This window comes from Haemaphysalis longicornis, unplaced genomic scaffold (assembly GCF_048455015.1).
Source record: "Haemaphysalis longicornis isolate Haplotype H1 unplaced genomic scaffold, Haemaphysalis longicornis Haplotype H1 scaffold_14, whole genome shotgun sequence".
In the NCBI taxonomy this organism is placed as follows: Eukaryota; Metazoa; Arthropoda; class Arachnida; order Ixodida; family Ixodidae; genus Haemaphysalis; species Haemaphysalis longicornis.
Window position 1 is genome coordinate 31,037,790 of NW_027526245.1, and position 17,923 is coordinate 31,055,712.

Sequence of the window (17,923 nt, forward strand, 5' to 3'; positions counted from 1 at the left end):
GCGGCAATTCTGTTAAGCACGACCATGTACGAGGTTATCCTTTTAATTTGAACACTTTGGCAAGACGAATTTAGCAATTCCTATTTAAGCATAAATGCGTATAAAACAAAACTTTAGCGAAAACGTTCGTCGGGTATCTTGCTGCTGAGTCGTATTAGAGATTTCATTTTTCCTTTGCGATCGAAGTAGAATCGAAGCAATTGAAATAGAACAAAATTATGGTCATAGCGAGGTTTTATTTTTATGTTGGAGTTATCAACTTACCACTCCCTCCTTAAACCTGATAGTCACCTATTTGGTACAAGCTTATAACTACTGCGCTACCTGTGCATTCCGGAGAACCAACTACAGGCCCAGAGCCATTTCAGTAGCAGCCATGACAGTGGCAACGTAGAACAGTGCAAGTAAAAACACAAATATTTAGAAATCGAATTTTGAGATAGACATAGATAGCCATTAAAGCACGAGTATGGTGCGTGCTAAGCTGTACTCAGCAGTCCCGATTTGTGTAGGCACTGAAGTTCACCATCAGCGCTTTCGCGAAGGGACGCTCGCCCGAATTTGTGACCGAAGTTTGCTGCCTTCGCTTATGTAGACTAAACTGGGCAAGCAGTGGGGTCTGGACAGAGCGTTCCAGGAAGCACCAAAGCACCCAATGCAGCTTGAACTCACCCGGCGATGAATTTGTGTTACTGTCCCGTTAGTGTCAACCAGCCAGAAAAGTAAAAAAGGTCAATGCTAAACACAAAACAATGGCACAGCACAGGGCAAGAATTGTAAAAAATGGTCGAGAAAACAAGTCTTTTTTTAGAAAAGGCCACGAAATAAAAATTAACAAAAACAGCTGAATTTTCGAGTATTCCCTTCTACAAAAGGTAGTTTATTTCATAACTTCGACGATTGAAGTCGCAGGAAGAAATGCTGTTCAAAGAAAAATGGCACCAGCTTGCACTGGGGCTGCAAGGCACGAGAAAGAGCAGAGCTGGCGTCCCCTCTCTCTTCGTAGGAGATCGAGCTGTTGCACTTCACATGAATTTTCCAACTTGCCTCTCCAAAGTTGGTATGGCCGCATGCCCGCATCGTCTTCCCCGCAGCCTTTCACATCTCTCCCGACGTGTACCGCGTTTGCAACCGCTAGAACCGGTGCAAACCGGCGTCGCAAACTCGGCGTCTGTAGCGCGAGCTTTTCTGTGCTCTCTCCTCAAGAAGCTAAAGCAAGTGAACTGGCAATGAGAACAGAGCGCGAGAGATCACGCCACGAACGCTGGGCAAGTGTTCTTGAACGTCGAGCTTGCCGAAGTCGGGCGCACCTCATGAGGCGCCTGATCACGTGCGCTCCGCTGGTCTGCGTTCTCTAGTAACGCTCCACTGCGGAAGTAAAAGCTTAAACAGCTCGGGTATCAAACGCATTATCCCTTACAACAGTTTTTCTCCACAGATTATCTTTTAGGCACATGTAATTGATATTTTTCACAGGCAGTGCCTTAGAGGTGTAACTCACATTCGTTGGCGTAAACACTCAGTTATTGAAACTCGATTATTTACACTCAGTTATGTGTACTTATTTACACTATGGAAGGGGAATTTTAGACGGCGCTACTTTCGGTTCAGCGAAATTCGGCGCTGTAGTATTTATTTCCCTGTAGAACATCAGGCTTTAGGAAATAACTGTTTTCAATACATTTGAAGTCTGATCCCTTGGTATTGTTCATTGTTATAGTGTTTCATCGCTTCTCGGGTAGACAAGTTTTCTCATTCTCCTATTTCGCAGTTCTAAAAGAAGTTGCGAATACAGCAACGTTCCCTCTATGCTACTCAACAAAACAATCGCGTGAAATGTCGCGATATTCCTTCCACTTACTTAGAAAAGTCGCCTCAGTTCGGCCCGCAGAGTCAAGGCCACGCGGTGAACGAACTACGTCTCAGCTTCTTTATGTTCCATCTGTTGTGCTTGATGTGAGGTATTCCCCTTTCGATTTCTTTTGGGGTTTAACGCACCACCTTGACTATGATACATGCCGTAGTGGGGGGCTCCAGATTATTCTTGACGACATGGGGGTGTTCACGCACGTCCAAATTTAACACACGGGTTTTTTCGCTTTTCACCTTCATTGAACCGTGAATTGAACCCGCCAAGATCAATTTCACGACCTTGGGTTTAGCCACAAAACGCCTCAGTCACTGTGCTACCATGATGGGTTGCAACTCCAATTCCATGCAAGGTCATGAGGAACAAAAACGTGTCAAAGCTTTTGTTATATAGAGCAAAAATATAACATTTACTGCGCTTTTTACTGTAGAAAGGTAAGTAGGTTAGTATTGTTTATCTCCGTTAATGATGTGTACTATGCTCTTCCGTCACTTCAGAACGTCTACAAAGGAGAGATATAAAACTTTTCTCTATATTGATTATTCATTTCATGTTATTTTAAAACAGCTGAGGCTTCTCACGAGGCTATGTAGCTTCACCTACTACTGCTTTCACTGCTTCAACAGGGCTATGTCCTTGACAGTGAAACGTTCTGTAGATCATAACCCCTCAAAAATAGCCTTCCACACTTTTTTTAACATTTCTATAAACGCTGAACGTTTTGAAGACATAGTCAACAAACACAACCAGTACCAGGACAACAAACTACCTCAGCCAAAAATTACAGCTTTGTGCCCATCACGTAACTTAAAAACTTGCTCAAAAGGTTTTCTCTCTTTCCCTGTGATGTCCTTTTCTAAGCGCTTAAATTACGCCATTACAGCAAAGCAATATTTTCCGTGATCCAAGTAAAACCATAATAATACCGCAGTGCCATTACAGCAATGCGGGATCCCGCTTTGCTGTAATGCCCGCCGGGTGGGATCCCACCCTTGGTATCCCACGCGGCGGGCATGTTTTCATCACTTTCTTTCTGTTTCATGAAATTCTTCATGTGTTTCTATGACCTACCGCATTACCCCCTTTGCTTTCCGAGGTTTTCTTGACTGGCAATCCTTATTCTGTCTTAATTCACTGAGCCCCTCATTTCCCATTTGTGATTCGCTATTGGCCGCGAGGCCCACCACTGGAGGGGCCGGCGCTGCGATCGTTTTGACGTCACTTGTAGGATAACCGTTCCTATCTTGCTGCGCAGTTAGCTTGCAGCGCGTGACACTTCGCTTAGGAAGCGCATTCTAAAAGTATTTTCGTGTTAATTTCCTTCGTTTGAAGTTAATTCTCAGTGCGTCAAGCGCAGGTCGGCCTCATAGGGACTTTATAACCGTATCAACTGTGGTAGATTATCCGCAAACACCATGAGCGTGGTGGTGTATTACGTATGCGGCCGAAGCGTAAGCAGCGGCTTGTTTCCCCGATCAACAATGTGGACTACGACGATCGCCGAGTGAAGTTTCTAGATTTCCCTTGTTTGCAAGAAATGTATAAAGCAGGAAATCGTGAAGCGTTAACTGCTCGCAGAAGCACACACACCCGCCGTGCCTGCCCGCACGGCCGACGGTGCGGCTCGAACCGGCGGAGGTCGCGGCAGCAACAACTTGTCGCCGCTTTTTAAAATCGCACAAGTCGTGGAAAATAAGTTCCAGATTGGTGAAAGTGAGTGTTAGTATGATGAAAAATTATGATAGGTAGTGTCATCAGCTGTGGTTTTCAAAGCGATGCTCATGTATCTGCCGCGATTTACGCTGACCGGCCGCGTAGGTCGGTCCCGGCAGCGCCGGCCCGTTCACGCACGGTGCGGCGAGCGGTCGAAGGATGGCTATGCTTGCGCGCAAGAATCGGCCGAGGCCGTGCAGGTATCTTGATCGTCGATCGCTTCAACGGAAATCACCGCGCTTACAGAGTTCCCAGCATGGTGAAACGTTCTGTTAGGGACTATCACTCGCAACTCTAACGGCGATGAAATATCTGCTGCGACGCCAAGCCTAAAGTTCCCAACATCCGATACGTGCATCCGAAGCCGGCTGCGAGCTGTTGGGGAAGGCCCTCCCGTCGCGCACGCGCGGGTTGCATTTGGGTTCCTCTAGCTCCTTGGGGGCCCCCAACGCTCGGTTCTCCTATTCTAAATCTCCCATTACCCGAAATCATTAACGACGTGTTTCGCCTCGTACGCAGCCTCGCCTTCTGTGAGCAGTCGTGAGTTTCGAAATTGATGCTTGAGAAAGGCCGGCTCACTGTAAAGATACAAAACACGCGGCAATTATAACTGACCATGCCGAGCACCTAATGAAAACTAAATATAGCCTTGTACAAACCCGCTCGAAGGCGCTAAAAACTCGCGTTCATACCGTTCATACATTGCGGACAAGTTGTCGCCGAAAGTAAACACCATCCGTGCAGAATACAGGCTACGGCAGTGATCGTTAATCAAATCCGAGCATGACTATAAGAACATCGTAGGGGAAATAGGCACTGATTAAGCCAAACTGCAGACCATAAGTAACAAAAGCTTGATCAGGGCTAGTTGGTTGAACATACTGAATAAATTTGAGGCGCTAAACAACGGGGACCAAAGAAACCCGTAGACACAGCGCCTTGTCTGTGTCTACGTGTTTCTTTGGTCCCCGTTGTTTAGCGCCTCAAATTTATTCAGTATGCAGACCATAACAATACTTTTAAGCATGCGCGGCGAAGCAATCTGATCACCGTTCTCACGTAGTCATTCATTTACCAGGCAATACCAGCAGAGATCATAAGTGAGCGACGCGTTTCCGTCGCTGTTACAAGGTGTTTGCTTGCACACACATGTCCCGTCACAAGTATTTTATAATGAATTTACAGCGTACTTTTCAGGGCATCAGCTGCATCGTCCTTGGCGTTAGCTGGCTGCGTATGTAAGAGCTGTGGGTCGCGATGGTAGCAACTACCTAAACGCGGCGGTATCGCCGGGAACAAGCGAGTCGCTTATTGCTGGCCTGGATTATTTGGTTTACAGACAACTTTTTTGGTAATTTGCATCAAATCCGCAAGGAGGGGGCGAGACGGTGGCCACAAGAAGAAAACACGCTTCCGCATACGCACGGGAAATGTGTTGTAGCAGACGACAACACGATTCGGCGTCCTACAAGTGACGTCACTCGTAGGTGGCGCCACGGTATGTCCTCGAGGCCAATATGTATATAAATACATATATATATTAAGAGACGTCGACCAGGGGTCCTGGTGAAGCGTTTATTGCAAGGCAACGGTGCAACCGGCTTTGGTGTGAGACCAGCTAAGATGGAGCCCGAAACCAACGCGCCCGTCGGCGAGATGATGATGGTAATGGGAGTGTTCCTGGATGGTGCAGGTTGTGGTGAGATTGACCACTGCAGGACACGATATCCGATAAGACTGGGAGACTGTGCTCACACTATTTCCCCCTGGGGGTGCGAGGCGGCCACCTGGCCGAAAGTCAAGGAGATGGAGAACGGTAGACGAACGGCTTCATACGTGACACGTGCACAATCTCCACGCCACGGCACTGGCGGTCGGTGACAGCACAAGTAGGAGCTACTAAATAGTTCACTGGAGAGGTACGCTGAAGAACTTTGTAGGGGCCAATAAAGCGGGGCATAAACTTTTCGCACAGTCATGGCGCACGGAGAGGCGTCGAAAGCAGCACTTCATCTCCCGTATGAAAGGAGACATCTCGGTGAGCTCCGTCATAGCGAGATTTTCGGTTATTCTGGCAGGACTCAGTGCTTAATCGGGCGAGGTTCCGACAATGCACTAGCCGGGAAACAAAATGATCCAGTGCGTTGTCTGTTGTAGACAACGGGCAGGAAAAGAAAGATGAGTCCAGAACAGAAGGGGGGTGGCGGCCATAAACAAGAAAAAACGGCGAAACTCCGGTGGTACTTTGAACGGCGGTATTGTAGGCGTAGGTTACGAAGGGAAGGATAACGTCCCAATTCTTGTGGTCGGGGTTGATGTAGCAGGAAATCATATCGGAGAGGGTACGGTGGAATCGTTCTGTCAATCCATTCGCCTGAGGGTGATAGCTTGAAGTTGTTTTATGGGCAGTACCGGCCGATCGAAGGACTTCCTCAAGGACTGCCGAAAGGAATTTTCTGCCACGATCACTTAAAAGAGTGCGAGGAGGTCCATGGCGCAAAAAGATAGCTTGAAGGAAAAAATCTGCCACCTCGGAAGCGCAACCCGTACGGAGTGGGGCAGTTTCCGCATACCTGGTCAAATGGTCTACAGCGGTCACGATCCACCGATGACCAGTCGGCGTCAGAGGAAGAGGTCCATACAAGTCGATGCCAACACTGTCAAATGGAGCAGGAGGACAAGGAAGAGGTTGTAGCATCCCTGCAGAGGCCGAGGTTGGGCGTTTACGAAACTGGCACCAAGGGCATGACGCAACATATTTAGCGACGCTGGCCGAAAGGCGCGGCCAAAAGAACCGGCTTTTAATTCGGTCGTAAGTCTTGTGGAAAGCAAGATGTCCAGCTGTGGGGTCGTCATGGAAAACTTCTAAGATCTGGTTCCGAAGGCAGCGAGGGATTACTGGAACCCATCTGTCGCCGGTGGGGTGATAGTTGAGGCGGTAAAGAGCTCCACCATTCAGAAGACAAAATTTGTTTAGTCGTCGGCGGGAACGCCCGTTGGTTGGTGATTCTGAACCTTCCAGTTGGTCGATGAGTGGTCGGCAGAACGTGTCGTCGCGTTGTATAGATACAAGGTTAGAAGGGAGAGTTTGTCCGGCGATGTCCAGAGGTGCCATTGGCAATGCTGTTGCGGAATCGGAAGAGGCTAAGGTATCTGTTGGGGATGACTCTGGACAATGGGACAGAGCGTCAGCATCCTTGTGGGTTCTGCCGGACTTGTAAGTGACAGAGAAGTCGTACTTCTGCAAACGCAGAATCCAGCGACCAAGACGTCCCGATACATTTTTAAGCGACGATAACCAGCAAAGGGCGTGATGGTCTGTTACGACCGAGAAATGCCGCCCGTACAAGTACGGTCGAAATGTTTGCACAGCCCGGACAACGGCAAGGCACTCTTTTTCTGTTATAGTATAGTTCTTTTCAGCAGGGGACAAAGTGCGGCTCGCGTAGGCGACAACAAGTTCCGAGGAGGCATCGGTACGTTGAGAAGGACAGCACCAAGACCATGCCCACTGGCGTCGGTATGAAGAATGGTGGGGGCGGCCTCGTCAAAATGACATAGTACAGGTCCAGAGGTGAGTGCTTCTTTTAGGGTTTTGAAAGCTGTTTCACAGTCTTCAGTCCAGAGAAATGAGGTCCCGGATGAGAGCAGCTTGTTAAGTGGAGAAGCGATTGTTGCAAAATTACAAATGAATCGTCGAAAGTAGGAAGCCAATCCGATAAAACTGCGGAGTTCTTTTTGACTAAGAGTCCGGGAAAAATTAAGAACTGCATTGATCTTATCAGGGTCGGGACGGATTCCGTCCTTGCTCACAACATGGCCCAAGACTTTGATGGAAGTACTGGCGAAGTGACATTTTTTTTGTGTTGAGCTGGAGATTGGCTTGGGCTAGACAGGTCAGCACTTCGTCCAAACGTTGAAGATGTTCAGTGAAAGTGGCAGAAAAAATAACAATGCCATCACGATAACAAAGACAGGTCTTCCATTTGAAGCCACGAAGGACGGTATCAATCATGCGCTCAAAGGTAGCTGGAGCGTTGCATAAACCGAACGGCATCACGTTAAACTCGTAGAGTCCGTCCGGTGTGGCAATAGCTGTTTTTTCTTTATCGGCTTCATTCATGGGTATCTGCCTGTGATGAGTGGCTCGGAGGGGGCACGGTGAAAGTAGTGAAAGAAGATTTCACATCGCGGGAGACACCAAGTGGCCGCTGGGAAAAAGACGCCACGAAGAAGAAGAAGACGAGGGCGTGGTGCGAGCAAGCGCTGCGAACCCGGGAAGTGCAGGGCGACCGAGACAGGGCACGGTTGGACTAAGCATTCCCACGTCAGACGTCGGGTCGACGTGCCGTCCGCTACGAGACCGTCGCCATCGGTGACCAGGCGAGCTTCCGTCTGGGTGCGGCTCGGGCACGAGTGATCGCAAGGCTTTGCCGCGTCGTCATGTTCCGGCTCGAGCCAGGGTTCCTGCTGCTGCGAGGCCGACGTTCGTGGTGCGTCAGCGGCTCCATGCTCCTGCTCGGACCGCCCTGTTGCTAAGTCCTGGCCACCACTTCCGGGCCTGGTGTGCTTGGTCGCGGAGTTGTTCCGGAGCGTCCCACACCAGCTCGTTGGTGACCTGTCCGTGAAGCGGCCGGCCAAGTTTGCGAGCCTCACCCTCGACGACCACTGCGCCCCAAAGAGACATACCTGTGAGCCGTGCTCAACGCAACTGTTTTGCGGGTCTAGCGACAGCCACTGTCGTGGAAAGCTAACCGAACCCGTTTTGCGAACATTTCTTTTTTTTGAGTGACCTTCATCTCCTTGAGTGGCTAAATATGTTGTAAATACATTCCGTCCTGTGTGTGCGTCCGGCATTCTTCTCATTGGGTTCTGCACGATCCTAGCGTAACACTGCCAATATCCCGACCGAAGGTCAAGACTCGAAAAGTACTTTGCGCCATGTAACGTGTCGAGGGCGCCATCGATTCGGGGCATAGGGTAAACATCTTTCCTAGTTATTTTGTTAAGAGCCCGATAGTCAACGCAGAAGCGCACTCAACCGTCTTTCTGCGGACCAAAACAACCGGCGATGACCAAGAGCTTTCTGAAGGACGAACGATGTCGCGCCGAAGCATGTCGTCAACGCTCTCTTGGATGATTTTGCGCTCCGACGATGAAACCCGATGTGGGCGGCGGCGGATAATACACGAACCATCAGTGTCTATGCGGTGGGATGCCGCTGATGTGCGTCGAAGCTGAGTGGAATGCGAGTCGAATAACGTCTTGTGCTTATTGAGTAGGCCCAAGAGTTGTTCCTTCTTTTCAACAGAGAGTTCAGGGCTGATAGTGGACGTGAGGCACGAGGACGTAAGTTCTGGAACACAGGTGCGCTGAACAGGCGCAACAGAGCAAAGGGGAAAAGGATCAACTTCGTCTTGGGAAACAGACGCAACAGTAGTGCCTTGAGGAAGCAGAATTGACTGAGAAGTAGTGTTCCTGGCGGCAATGAGAGCTGATCCACCTGAAAAGCGAATTACACATGGAGGTATTATGACGCCTTTGCAAGCGAAGGTACCAGCGGGTACAGCAATCACATCTCCGTCGGGATTACTGGCACAAGTAACAGAAAAGACAGTTTCTTGCCCGGGAGAGAGAACACAATCGGCGGTTGCGACCAACCGCGGGGCTGGGGCGTCTGATAAAGTGGCAAGGTCGGTGTCGGAAAGGTGAATAAGGGGTTGACGGCAGGAAATCACTGCAGACGATGATGAGAGAAAGTCCCACCCCAAAATGATTTGATGAGCACAAGGCGACAACACTGCGAACTGAATATGATGAAGAACTCCACTGATGAGAACACGTGCCGTGCAATGTCCAGACGGCTTAATCATGGTTTCGTTAGCACCACGTAGGAGTGGACCGACATAAGGAGTGCGCACTTTTCGGAGACGAGAACACAAATCTGCGTTGATAATCGAAATGCTGGCACCAGTATCTACAAGGACGTCTACTCGAATGCCTTCAACAAATACAGTCAACGTGTTCGATGGTTGAGCAGGAGGATTTGTAATTTTTCCAAGTGACGCAGTTTCCCCTCAAAAACTGCTCCTTCTAGTTTTCTGGGTTGTTTTCATGGAGTCGAGAAGCCGGGTGAAGGGGCGATGCAGATCGACGGTGAGGAGAAGGCGAACGGCGTCTGAAGGAGGTCGAGTTGCGCTGTTGGTCCAACGAGTCCGGCAGTGGGGAAAAGGAGCGACGTGGAGCATACGGGAAAGACTGCTGGTAAGGGTCGTAAAATTGGCGTCGGTCGTTGCGAGAAAAATCAAGGTAGGCGCGGCGTTCATCCTGCTGGCGTCTCCGACAAAAGCGAGATATATGACCTCGAATGCCACAGTAATAACACGAGGGACGAGGCTGACACCAGGCCGAGAGGTAGAGGGACTGTGGAGGAGCTGTAGACAATGGAGCCACGTGTGGATGGTAAGGTTGCGGGAGGGATGGAGCAAGAGGAACCGCAGGAGCACTGGGCGGGGGCGGAGGGACGGCGGCAGGCGGCGGGGCTGTGGCAATGTCTCGCTTTGGGGGAAGGCCGCACGTGACAGAGGCGAGCTCTTCGCGAATTACCCCACGCAACCCAGGAACGGATGACTGAGGGTGAAAAACCTAATACTCAGATGACGGCTGTCCGTAAAGTTCCTCACGGATGATGGACCGTATAAGCGCCCGTAGGTGGCAGTCATGGTGGGTGGTAGTGTCCAACTTTGTCTGTTGCAAACGCAACGACTGTAGATCGTCAAGGCGCTGACAGGTTGTGATGATCTGACGAACACTGGAGGGGTTTTGCACGGCCAGCGCGTTGAACGCAAGTGCGTTAATTCCTTTGAGGATGTGGCGAACAAGGTCTTCCTCCGCCATGTCTGTGTTGGCGCGTCGACAGAGGGCCAAAACGTCCTCAATGTATGACGTATATGACTCGCCTGGTTGTTGAATGCGGTCTTGCAATTTCTTTTTGGCCGCTTCTGAACGTCTGGAGGCAGTCCCGAAAATATGACGCAGTTCAGATGTAAAGCGATCCCAGTCCGTCAAATCTGCTTTGTTGTTGTAAAACCAAGTTTCTGCCACCTGGGGCAGAGATCACGACACGTTCTGGAGCTTGAAGGAGTCCTCCCATCGATTGAAGGCACTCACACGGTTGTAGGTGTCAAGCCAGTCTTCTACGTCGTCTCCGGGGAGTCCAGTGAAAAACGGGGGGTCACGCTGCCGGCATGTGACAGTCCAGCAAGAGGTTGGAGTGCTAGCCGTCGTCGCATGAGCCGTAGTCATTGTGGCAAGTCGCCGACCCGAACTGAGCTCCAGGAAAGTGCCGGAAGGGGTCGAGGTACGAGCGAACGGTGTTGCCAACCTCCACCACTTGAGAGACGTCCACCAGGGGTCCTGGTGAAGCGTTTATTGCAAGGCAACGGTGCAACCGGCTTTGGTGTGAGACAAGCCAAGATGGAGCCCGAAACGAACGCGCCCGTCGGCGAGATGATGATGGTAATGGGAGTTTTCCTGGATGGTGCAGGTTGTGGTGAGATTGACCACTGCAGGACACGATATCCGATAAGACTGAGAGACTGTGCTCACACTATATATATATATATATATATATATACAAAGTAAGAAACCTCGGTAACAGCAACAGCGGAGGGTTTATTTCGACGTTTCGACTTCGAGACAAGCCTTCTACAGGAATGACCGAAGCCATCATTCCTGTAGAAGACTTGTCTCGAAGTCGAAACGTCGAAATAAACCCTCCGCTGTTGCTGTTACCGAGGTTTCTTACTTTGTGTTCACCACGCCTTCGGCCCCATCGCCAGCATGCCAGTTATATATATATATATATATATATATATATATATATATATATATATATATATAGTAAGGACATGAGGGGCTCGTTGAGGAAATACAGAATGATAGGTCGGCAGTCTACAACGCCAAAGAAGGCATAGGGGTGTGGTTAGGCCTAACCACACCCCTAAGCCTAACCACACCCCTATGCCTCCTTTGGCGTTGTAGACTGCCGACCTATCATTCTGTATTTCCTCAACGAGCCCCTCATGTCCTTACTGTATTATTCTGCGAAAGCCTAGCGAGGGTCTCGGTTCTGGCAGCCTTGATGCCTAGGTAGCATAAGAGGGCTTCCCGCCAGTTACCCACTCATGACAGGCTGTAGACAATCGAGTCACGCCCCGGGGGTTGAAAAGAAGGTCCCCTTCTCCCCGTGAAGTCAGAGTGGCGCTGGCTACCACCCTCAAGCGTCAGATACACTTCTAGCAAATATAAATAGCCCAGAAAGTGAAGGAGAACACAGTCGCCCAGATAGCCGAGTTGGTAAGGCATTCGAGATCTAATCGAAAGGCGTGGGTTCGGTCCCCACTCTGGGCGCGTGTTTTTCTTTCTTTCTTTTTCCGTATATTTAAAAAAAATGTGACCTTTATTAACCGTAGTAAAAAAAATTAAAAAAAATAAATAAAAGAAGCCTAACCACACCCCTATGCCTCCTTTGGCGTTGTAGACTGCCGACCTATCATTCGGTATATATATATATAAGAGAAGAAAAACTTCGAACAACGTAAAAGCACGATTATGGCCTACGTTTCAGCAAAGAGAACTTGCTTTCCTCAGGGCAATCTCTCGCCTGGCAGGCAGGGTTTATATAGGGGTAGGACCCCAGGTGAAAGGAGAGGGAAAGATGGAAGGGAAATTGAGCAAGCTGATTGGTTTCGGAGTTTGTCGGGGGAGAGATTGAGGGGCCAAGAAGGTTGTCTAGTTTAAGCCGCGAAGTAGGTCACACGGGAGTCAGCTGGTGGCTGATATTCCTGGAATTTTTGGACAGAAAAGATGAGATGGTGCTTATTGACCCGCCGCAGGGTAAAGGGAAAGGATCTCAGAACCGCCGGAAGCAGACCAGGCGGTGAGGGTGGGGTCCTTATCAGAAACTATCTGCAAGCCTCAGGTCAAAAGAAAAGAATGAGACGGGAGAAAACTAACTAGGTCAAGAAAAAAGAAAAAAAGGAGAAAAAAAACAGGGAGGGAAACCACATAAACCCACACACAAAAAAAAAGCAATGACCGGGCAACTGAAATGGCACGTGTCACCCACGGCAACATTCCAGGAACACGCCTGTCCTGAAACTCAAAAACGAAAAGATAAAGTTAGAGTGACGTACGGGGCACAAGTCCACGTGGAGTAAAAAAAATAAAATAAAAAATGAGAAATTAAATAAATAAAATTGAATTCCAAAAGCAAGGTTGGAGGCATGAGGGCGAGTATCAGGCTAGACGCTAAGGAATGAAAAAAAAGAAAAAGAAATTAGGTGACCAGGTACAGAGCAGAGTGAACGGTCATAGTCTTTGGATGAGGTATATGCACGAAAATGCCTAATGCTGTATTCCCGGTTAATATCGCAAGGATTCCAAGTTGCCCTTAGACGCATTAATTCCAGCAGGTTCCATGGAGTTGAATTTGTGAATTAAGTAGGATTCTCGGTATTTCCTGTCCCAAGGAGACTTAAAATTTGACTGAAGTATATATAACTTAAGGTCATCAAAATTGTGGCCTGGTTGGTTGAAATGCTGCGCTACAGCTATGGAGGATTTGCTAAGGTGACCATTAAGCCGTAGGCTCATAGGTTGGCTCGTTTCGCCTATATACTGTTTGTGGCACATTGAGCATTCCAACATATACACAATGTTGGATGAAGTGCACGTAAAACTTGAATTAATCTTGTGCACATAATTACTGGCTGTGCTTTTTACAACGCAGTCTGTTTGCAGGTGCCTACAAGTCTTGCATCTGGGGCGGCAGCAGCTGGCTATGACTGGTTGCTTTGAAGGCCCTGTTTTAGCATGCACTAAAATATCTTTTAGATTCCTGTTTCTCCGGTAGGTAACCCTTGGTGCTTCCGGGAAAGTCTTTTTAAGTCGGTCGTTACTGGCTAAAATGGGGTAGTACTTCCGCAGTATATTGTTTACGTTTGGGAGGGCGTTTGAAAATTTAGTTATTAGGGCAGGTGGCCTGGCGCTTTCGTTTTGCCGCTGTTTCTTGAGAACGTCATCCCTTTTGAGATTAGACACACGTTGGTACGCCTGATCGAGCGAGCTTTTGGGGTGGTTCCTGTTCATAAGGGTGGCCTTGAGTTCGTCTAGGTGCTCTACGTAGTCACTGTCATCACTGTATACTCTTCTAAGCCTGGTGGCTTGTCCTACAAAGATCCCTTGTTTGCAGTGTCTGGGGTGATGGCTTTTATAATCTAGGTACTGCTGCCTGTCTGTTGGCTTTCTAAAAAGCGTGGTTTTAAGTTTACCGTTGTCTAGAATGACGGCAGTATCTAGGAAGTTCACTTCTTTTTCAGAATACTGGCAGGAGAATTTGATAGTCGGATGCGAAGAATTGAGATGGGATATAAACGTTTCTAGAGTCGCGCGACCATGTTCCCAAATCATAAAGATGTCGTCTATGTAGCGGAGGTAAACCTGAGGTTTATGCGGAAAAGAGCTTAATAGGGTAGCTTCAAGTTGCCCCATGAAAATGTTGGCATAGGTCGGTGCGAATGGAGTACCCATGCTAGTTCCAAAAACTTGCAAAAAGTAAGAAGAGTCAAATTCAAAATAATTGAGAGTTAGAACTAGTTTTAACAAAGTTATGTACACTTCTGATGCATGTTGGTGCGGGTTCACTGTTAGAGATTTTGAAATCGCTTCAATTCCTTCGGCGAACGGAATGTTTGTATACAATGCAGCAACGTCAAGAGTAACAAGGAGGGTTCCGCTGGGTAGGCGCCCGCCCATATTTATCTCTTCTATTATGCGGAGGAAGTGGGGGGTGTCCTGAACGAATGAAAGAAGAAGAGCCGGAATGTCGGATAGGTGATGATTCATAAACAGAGATAGTGCTTCGGTTGGGGTATTGTTATTCGAAACTATGGGTCTGCCAGGAATGTCGGCAGTGAACAATACTTCTACGGGGACTTTATGGACTTTTGGGAGGAGGTAAAAACGTCCTGCATGCTTATTATTCCCATTTTCCCATAGGAAATACAAAGATGAAGCTTATAGGCAGCTCAATAACCCTTGCCACTACAAGCCCTTAGATAACGATCCGAGCCAGGAATACAGCCTAAAAATCCTTCAGACCATCACAGATCTACGATCTAGAGAATTATTAACGACTACTGACTTAAATTTCATGAAACCGAATAATAAGCATGCAGGACGTTTTTACCTTCTCCCAAAAGTCCATAAAGTCCCCGTAGAATTATTGTTCACTGCCGACATTCCTGGCAGACCCATAGTTTCGAATAACAATACCCCAACCGAAGCACTATCTCTGTTTCTGAATCATCACCTATCCGACATTCCGGCTCTTCTTCCTTCATTCGTTCAGGACACCCCCCACTTCCTCCGCATAATAAAAGAGATAAATATGGGCGGGCGCCTACCCTGCGGAACCCTCGTTGTTACTCTTGACGTTGCTGCATTGTATACAAACATTCCGTTCGCCGAAGGAATTGAAGCGATTTCAAAATCTCTAACAGTGAACCCGCACCAACATGCACCAGAAGTGTACATAACTTTGTTAAAACTAGTTCTAACTCTCAATTATTTTGAATTTGACTCTTCTTACTTTTTGCAAGTTTTTGGAACTAGCATGGGTACTCCATTCGCACCGACCTATGCCAACATTTTCATGGGGCAACTTGAAGCTACCCTATTAAGCTCTTTTCCGCATAAACCTCAGGTTTACCTCCGCTACATAGACGACATCTTTATGATTTGGGAACATGGTCGCGCGACTCTAGAAACGTTTATATCCCATCTCAATTCTTCGCATCCGACTATCAAATTCTCCTGCCAGTATTCTGAAAAAGAAGTGAACTTCCTAGATACTGCCGTCATTCTAGACAACGGTAAACTTAAAACCACGCTTTTTAGAAAGCCAACAGACAGGCAGCAGTACCTAGATTATAAAAGTCATCACCCCAGACACTGCAAACAAGGGATCTTTGTAGGACAAGCCACCAGGCTTACAAGAGTATGCAGTGATGACAGTGACTACATAGAACACCTAGACGAACTCAAGGCCACCCTTATGAACACGAACCACCCCAAAAGCTCGCTCGATCAGGCGTACCAACGTGTGTCTAATCTTAAAAGGGATGGCGTTCTCAAGAAACAGCAGCAAAACGAAAGCGCCAGGCCACCTGCCCTAATAACTAAATTTTCAAACGCCCTCCCAAACGTAAACAATATACTGCGGAAGTACTACCCCATTTTAGCCAGTAACGACCGACTTAAAACGACTTTCCCAGAAGCACCAAGGGTTACCTACCGGAGAAACAGGAATCTAAAAGATATTTTAGTGCATGCTAAAACAGGGCCTTCAAAGCAACCAGTCATAGCCAGCTGCTCCCGCCCCAGATGCAAGACTTGTAGGCAACTGCAAACAGACTGCGTTGTAAAAAGCACAGCCAGTAATTATGTGCACAAGATTAATTCAAGTTTTACGTGCACTTCATCCAACATTGTGTATATGTTGGAATGCTCAATGTGCCACAAACAGTATATAGGCGAAACAAGCCAACCTATGAGCCTACGGCTTAATGGTCACCGGGCAGATACTCTTAGCAAATCCTCCATAGCTGTAGCGCAGCATTTCAACCAACCAGGCCACAATTTTGATAACCTTAAGTTATATATACTTCAGTCAAATTTTAAGTCTCCTTGGGACAGGAAATACCGAGAATCCTACTTAATTCACAAATTCAACTCCATGGAACCTGCTGGAATTAATGCGTCTAAGGGCAACTTGGAATCCTTGCGATATTAACCGGGAATACAGCATTAGGCATTTTCGTGCATATACCTCATCCAAAGACTATGACCGTTCACTCTGCTCTGTACCTGGTCACCTAATTTCTTTTTCTTTTTTTTCATTCCTTAGCGTCTAGCCTAATACTCGCCCTCATGCCTCCAACCTTTCTTTTGGAATTCAATTTTATTTATTTAATTTCTCATTTTTTATTTTATTTTTTTTTACTCCACGTGGACTTGTGCCCCGTACGTCACTCTAACTTTATCTTTTCGTTTTTGAGTTTCAGGACAGGCCTGTTCCTGGAATGTTGCCGTGGGTGACACGTGCCATTTCAGTTGCCCGGTCATTGCTTTTTCTTTTGTGCATGGGTTTATGTGGTTTCCCTCCCTGTTTTTTTTCTCCTTTTTTCTTTTTTCTTGACTTAGTTAGTTTTCTCCAGTCTCATTCTTTTCTTTTGACCTGAGGCTTGCAGATAGTTTCTGATAAGGACCCCACCCTCACCGCCTGGTCTGCTTCCGGCGGTTCTGAGATCCTTTCCCTATACCCTGCGGCGGGTCAATAAGCACCATCTCATCCTTTCTGTCCAAAAATTCCAGGAATATCAGCCACCAGCTGACTTCCGTGTGACCTACTTCGCGGCTTAAACTAGACAACCTTCTTGGCCCCTCAATCTCTCCCCCGACACACTCCGAAACCAATCAGCTTGCTCAATTTCCCTTCCATCTTTCCCTCTCCTTTCACCTGGGGTCCTACCCCTATATAAACCCTGCCTGCCAGGCGAGAGATTGCCCTGAGGAAAGCAAGTTCTCTTTGCTGAAACGTAGGCCACAATCGTGCTTTTACCTTGTTCGAAGTTTTTCTTCTCTTGTGTTCTCTACCATCTTCAATGTTCTACTACTCCCTATATATATATATATATATATATATATATATATATATAAAGATTGTTCTGTATTTCCTTTTCTAAATGTTGAGATTTAAAATAAATTAGGTTACATCATGATGATTAGGTACAAAGCTTCTTGGCCTATCCCCCGCATGGGTATGGGCCATGGTCTGAGCCAACCAACCACCCAACCACCCGCTCCGTGCTGGTTATAATTATACCTTTCACAATACTTGCAGACGCGATGGACAGAGTAAAAGCGTTTATCTAAACTGTCGCAGAGTCCCTTTAAGAGTCGGTTGCATTGTTATTGAAGCGCACTAGTTCCCAACGCGCTGTAGCGCAGCTTGAATTCACAAGGAGAAAAAAGCACAGTGGCAGTTCTATTGTTCAGAATGGCACACAGAAACACCAATGCTTATTATGAAGTTTTGAGCACGCGTGTCTACAAAAAAACACATGCTTTAGTATTATGAAGCCCCAAATTGTCACGAGAAAAGTGAGTACTAAAGATATCATCTAGGATAACGAAGTCATAGAGAGCAATGGGGAGGCGCGCTCTAGGCAGGCCGTGACAGTTTTATTTATTGCCGTCTCTCTGCATTACTTTGAG

The 17,923-nt window shown here is 47.7% G+C and overlaps 1 non-coding gene across 1 annotated transcript; it reads left to right on the forward strand.

The window, feature by feature from the left end:
* The first annotated feature begins 11,923 nt into the window (after window positions 1-11,923).
* Trnar-ucu (transfer RNA arginine (anticodon UCU)) lies at window positions 11,924-11,995 on the forward strand. The gene has a single exon. It is a non-coding gene; the product is annotated as a tRNA-Arg (tRNA).
* The last annotated feature ends 5,928 nt before the right edge of the window (window positions 11,996-17,923 follow it).